Below are 6,925 nucleotides of genomic sequence, written 5' to 3'. Positions count from 1 at the left end.
ACACATCGCAAATCCTCCCATTGTTAACGATCAAACAGAAAAGGTTTTTAAGCAGCAGGTAGCTGGGATGGCTCAGGTTTTCAGGCTTGTCGCACCCCCCGCGTCGTTGAATAACCTTCCTCCACACACACCAGACTAGTGTCACTCCTGCTGATTTCCACCTCTGCAGCAGAGACCTCAAAGTCAGCACGCAACATGAGTGCTGTGATGCGATGCTGCAATAATAATCCAGGGCCAAGGCTAAAATTGACCCAAATTAAATCACGTTATTTTTCTCACCCAATTCAGTACGTGTCCATGCATTAAATTAGTTGAATTTGGGCTCTAAATAAGCCTCCTACAACCCATGGAACCACCTTAATCCGATTGTGTTCGGTTTTGGAAAAGTCGGACTAACACACCTGGATTATGCAATTGAAAACCAGATCTCTCGAGTGGGTGTGTGCCACCGGACAGGACCCTTCGTATCGCGCGTGCGCTAGTCTCAAAACACGGCATTTTACCCGGAAGGAGGTACCATTCAATTTAAATATAAGCAACAATTGCAATGAAGAGGAGACTTGTTTATTTGCTTTACAAATAAATTTAAAAAACCTGAATATTTCGAAATGCATCGATGGGAGAAAAAAAGCAACTGATTTAAGAAAGTAGCTAAGGAAATGTAGAATGCCGGCTTATTTCGGATTCCCGAACGTAATACGAATGAAATGAAAGAGAATGAAGCCGGTATATTAAAAGCGACTGACAAAGCGTACACTAACCTCTCCACAAAACGGATTAGCAATAACTTTGTATTCCATACAACAGGCAAAATAGTCCAGAAAAAAAGCAACCTTCATCTGGAACAGTATCAACAAAGGTTTTTTCCTTCAAATATAAAACTCCCGTCAAACTATAGAGCTTAGTTTGACGGGACTACTCAGTGGCCTAGTGGTTAGAGTGTCCGCCCTGAGATCGGTAGGTTGTGAGTTCAAACCCCGGCCGAGTCATACCAAAGACTATAAAAATGGGAGCCATTACCTCCCTGCTTGGCACTCAGCATCAAGGGTTGGAATTGGGGGTTAAATAACAAAAATGATTCCCGGGCGCGGCGCCGCTGCTGCCCACTGCTCCCCTCACCTCCCAGGGGGTGAACAAGGGGATGGGTCAAATGCAGAGGACAAATTTCACCATACCTAGTGCGTGTGTGACAATCATTGGTACTTTAACTTTAACTTAACTTATGAGTGAACCCAGAGACATTGGATAGTTTTGTTTTCATGATTCTCCGTCTGAGAATTCCTTCGAAAAAAACTATTTCCTGCCAGTCATCTGGTCCAAAAACCTTCCTGGTGGTAGCGCAATATAAAATAATCTCTTGATGCTGTCTATTTACATTAGCACAGCCATTAGAGATGTAATATTGCTAGTCCATGCCAATATTACAGCGGACATCAGGTACAACGGCGCTAAACTCAGCCGCAGTTGCCTTGTGTTATGTAATAGGTCCACCGGAAAAGCAATACATTTATCTGCACTAAAAATGAAATAAGTGCCCCCCACTGTACGGAAAACACCATGTATGACCAATAGTCGCATTAGAGTGTGTGCATGGACACTGGGACTTCACACGCAGGTCAAAATACAAAAAAATTATCTATTTGAGAAATCAGACTAATTTAGTGCATGGAAAGGTAGTATGTCCGATAAGTAGATAAGGCATTAAGTGACCTCCAGCTCTGCCTCAATTCATAAAGCAGGATCTATTTTGTGAGCCTTTTACTTAATTTTGTCCAGGGTGTTCTGTGTGGATGCCCAAACCGCAAATACAGTTACAGCTGGTCATTTATTTATAAACTGTAGCTACATTTTCACAACCAAATATAAAATATGGGGTTTTACTTAGTTAAATATCTGGAGACAATGCACTAAAACATAAAAATGTGTTTAGGAAACTAACTTGTATTCATTTAGCTTCTAACATGCATGCAAAATCGAGCGTAAACTCGTAAAATGTGCGCACGGGTCCTTTTTAATTACGTAGCAATACTGGTGGAAATCATTTTGAGAGGTTCTTAGAAGCTGCCCGCTGCTGTGCCTTGTAACCAGGAGCCTGGTCGTGGAATGCGGAGACCTGTGGTCCGCTGACAAAAGACAGTGGGGACGCCATTATGAGTGCCACTATCAATATATACTTAGGTCTAGTCTGGAGAGTTCTAAACTCTTTTATAGTCTAATCCGGAGAACATGTCACATGCTGCACACCATAGCTCCATGCAGAGGTACTCTGTGATTAAGAATGTATTTATGAACACATGTATATATACATATATATATACACCAATAAAGATTTCTATTGTTCTACAACTTGAGTACATTTTTTTTTTTTTTGCAGATTTAGAACATTAAGAATCTTTTGACTTGTACCCTTATTATAAAGTCAGAATACACATTAAGGAGAAAAGAAACCTCTCTCACTGCTTTGATATTTAAAGCCGCCTCCTCCAAATTCTCACTCTGGGGGCCATTATCCTGCACATGAAAGGAGGCTCCTTGCAAGTCTGGCCCCTGATCCATCCCCAACCCCCTAACCCCCTAGTGCTGCTGACCACCTGGGTAGGTGGCAAAGAGCCAATGAGTGCAAAGCAAAAGTCCAGCTATGCATTTGAAATCCACATCAAGAAGCATGTCAGCATCAAAGGGAATTAGCAGGACGCAAACGGCGGATGCAACGGGATGTGGTCATCATGGCCGCTCAAGCACAAACTCATGGAAGAAATGTATTTCCTAAATTACTTATTCATGTATATATTGCATCGTTTTTGTCTAATCTCTTAGATTTTGACAATTATCCATACGTTAATTTGAATCCAGATCTAATACGGATTGTACATTTAAGTAACCATTTTAAAAGTGAATCAAATAACACATTTACCTATTTCAATTGCATAGCTGATGTCGATTGCACATGTTGTAGCAATTTAAAATTTTAATCTGGATCTAATCCAGATTGCACATTTGGCTGCAGTTGAGAAATATATTCCAGATCTATTGATAATGTACATTTCAAATCCTGATCATATTTGGCAGCACTTTAAATTGCACATTTTATCAGAGTGCACATTTCGCTGCAGTTGAAACTGCAGATCTGATCGAGATTTCACACTAAGTAGCTATTTAAACTCTTAATCTGGATTGTATCCACATGTAAATCCATCATTTGAATCTTCATACTTGCCAACCCTCCTGATTTTCGCGGGAGACTCTCGAATTTCAGTGCCCCTCCCGAAAATCTCCCGGGGCAACCATTCTCCCGAATTTCTCCCGATTTCCACCCGGCCAACAATATTGGGGGCGTGCCTTAAAGGCAATGCCTTTAGCGTCCTCTCTCACCTGCAAAGGAGACTATTATATATATCTCCGTTATCCATAACGAAGGCAGGCACGGAGCTATTTTTTCAGCGTGTGTTTATTCCAGCCGGCACGTTAATACACTGACTCACAACATCCGGATTCCCATCATGCATTGCTTCAAAACTACGGCAAGTAGTTATGTCCAGAGGTGGGTAGTAACGCGCTACATTTACTCCGTTACATCTACTTGAGTAACTTTTGGGATAAATTGTACTTCTAAGAGTAGTTTTAATGCAACATACTTTTACTTTTACTTGAGTATATTTATAGAGAAGAAACGCTACTTTTCCTCCGCTACTTTTATCTACATTCAGCTCGCTACTCGCTACTAATTTTTATCGATCTGTTAATGCACGCTTTGTTTGTTTTGGTCTGTCAGACAGACCTTCATAGTGGCTGCGTTTCAACAAATACAGTCACTGGTGACGTTCACTCCGTTCCACCAATCAGATGCAGTCACTGGTGACGTTGGACCAATCAAACAGAGCCAGGCGGTCACATGACCTGACTTAAACAAGTTGAAAAACTTATTGGGGTGTTACCATTTAGTGGTCAATTGTACGGAATATATACTGTACTGTGCAATCTACTAATAAAAGTTTCAATCAATCAATCAAAAGTGTGAAGGAAAAAAGACCCTTTTTTATTTCAACCGTACATCCCGTCAAAAGCCTAAAGACTGACTGCACAGTTCCTGTCTTCACAATAAAAGTGCCGCTCCATCGCGCCTGCGCTTTCAAAACAAGAGTCTCCGAAAGCCAGCGCAAACAAGCTAGCAAGTTACGGAGTTTGCCGCCAATGTATTTCTTGTAAAGTGTATAAAAACGAATATGGAAGCTGGACAAATAAGATGCCAAAAACCATCCACTTTCATGTGGTAATAGACAGAAAGGAGGAACTTTTTTTCTCCTCCATTTGAAAACGTGGACGCTATCAGCACTACTGTCTGATTACAATCAATGCAAGTCATCAGAATCAGGTAATACACCAACTTATATTCTTGTCTTCATGAAAGAAAGGAATCTATATGTTAAACATGCATGTATATTCATTAAAATACCTTTAACATGTAAACAAAAACGCCAAAATAAATAAATATAAATTATATACTGTATATATATATGTATATGTGTATGTATATATATATATATATGTATATATATATGTATATAAGTGTGTATATATATATATATATATTTATATATATATATATATATACATATATGTGTGTGTATATATATATGTGTGTATGTATATGTATATATGTATATGTATATATATATATATATATATATATAGTGTGTGTATGTTACTCATCAGTTACTCAGTACTTGAGTAGTTTTTTCACAACATACTTTTTACTTTTACTCACGTAAATATTTGGGTGACTACTCCTTACTTTTACTTGAGTAATAAATCTCTAAAGTAACAGTACTCTTACTTGAGTACAATTTCTGGCTACTCTACCCACCTCTGGTAATGTCCAAAAACATAACAGAGATGAAGCAGAAGAACGAAGAAGAGACATGGCGACGACGAGTAAGAACACTGCAAAAACTGAAATCTAAGTAAGATTAAATATCTCAAATAAGGGTGATATTTGCTTATTTTCTGTCTGATAAAATAATTCTTCTCACTAAGCAGATTTTATGTTAGTGTTTTACTTGTTTTAAGGGTATTGGTTCTAAATGATCTCAGTAAGATATTCCAGCTTGTTGCTGAGATTTTATGACCTATATTGAGTAAAACATGCTTGAAACTAGAATATCAACTAATGCAAAGCTGTGTCATTAACACTCACAAGTAAAAAACTACTTTTTTAAAGTAATAATTTCTTACTTCAAGCATGAAAAAACAAATCATGATACCGAGCGCATATCATTATGTCAAGATAATGGCACGAGCATTTAAGAATATTTTTCAACATATTGAGCAAAAAGGTCTCATTTGTTTTTCTACCAAGAAAAGTGCACTTGTTATTAGTGAGAATATACTTATTTTAAAGTATTTTTGGGTTCATTGAGGTTAGCTAATTTTACTTGTTTTGGAAAGTCTTGACAAGCCAAATTTTCTTGTTCTATTGGCAGATAATTTTGCTTAGTTCCAATAAAATACCCCTCATTTTTTTCTTCTTGTTTTTGAACACTGACTTTTTCCAGTGAAGAAGTTTTTTTGATTGAAACTTTTATTAGTAGATTGCACAGTACAGTACATATTCCGTACAATTGACCACTAAATGGTAACACCCCAATAAGTTTTTCAACTTGTTTAAGTCGAGGTCCACATAAATCAATTCATGGTAAGTACGCTTGCAAGTTCCAAAATGATTGGAAAAAATAATTTCAGTTCATCCAGGACAGCTCGAAGGGGAAGGGGTATGCTGCCTGCAAATTTTGTAGATCATACTCATTCATGAACGGATTATATATATATATATATATATATATATATAAATATATATATATATATATAGGGATGTCCGATAATGGCCTTTTGCCGATATTGTCCAACCCTTTAATTACCGATATCAACCGATACCGATATCAACCGATATATACAGTCGTGAAATTAACACATTATTATGTCTAATTTGGACAACCAGGTATGGTGAAGATAAGGTACTTTAAAAAAAAAAATTAATACAATAAAATAAGAAATAAATTAAAAACATTTTCTTGAATAAAAAAGAAAGTAAATCCATCCATCCATCAATTTTCTACCGCTTATTCCCTTTTGAGGTCGCGGGGGGGGGGGGGGGGGGGGGGGCTGGAGCCTATCCCAGCTACAATCGGGCGGAAGGCGGGGTACACCCTGGACAAGTCGCCACCTCATCGCAGGGCCAACACAGATAGACAGACAACATTCACACTCACATTCACACACTAGGGCCAATTTAGTGTTGCCAATCAACCTATCCCCAGGTGCATGTCTTTGGAAGTGGGAGGAAGCCGGAGTACCCGGAGGGAACCCACGCAGTCACGGGGAGGACATGCAAACTCCACACAGAAAGATCCCGATCCCGGGATTGAACCCAAGACTACTCAGGACCTTCGTATTGTGAGGCAGATGCACTAACCCCTCTGGCACCGTGCTGCCCAAAATAATATAAAAACAGTTACATAGAAACTAGTAATTAAAGAAAATGAGTAAAATGAACTGTTAAAGGTTAGTACTATTAGTGGAGCAGCAGCACGCACAATCATGTGTGCTTACGGACTGTATCCCTTGCAGACTGTATTGATATATATTGATATATAATGTAGGAACCAGAATATTAATAACAGAAAGAAACAACCCTTTTGTGTGAATGAGTGTAAATGGGGGAGGGAGTTTTTTTTTGGGTTGGTGCACTAATTGTAAGTGTATCTTGTGTTTTTTATGTTGATTTAATTGAAACAAACAAACAAAAAACGATACCGATCATTTCCGATATTACATTTTAACGCATTTATCTCTCTCTCTCTCTATATATATATATAGGAAATACTTGAAAATATATACACCCCTCGCTACCCCTAACCCCCCCGAATTC

The sequence above is a fragment of the Nerophis lumbriciformis genome, linkage group LG37 (genome assembly GCF_033978685.3).
Source record: "Nerophis lumbriciformis linkage group LG37, RoL_Nlum_v2.1, whole genome shotgun sequence".
NCBI lineage: Eukaryota > Metazoa > Chordata > Actinopteri > Syngnathiformes > Syngnathidae > Nerophis > Nerophis lumbriciformis.
The sequence above is the reverse complement of the archived record's forward strand: the minus strand, read 5'-3'. Positions refer to the sequence as shown.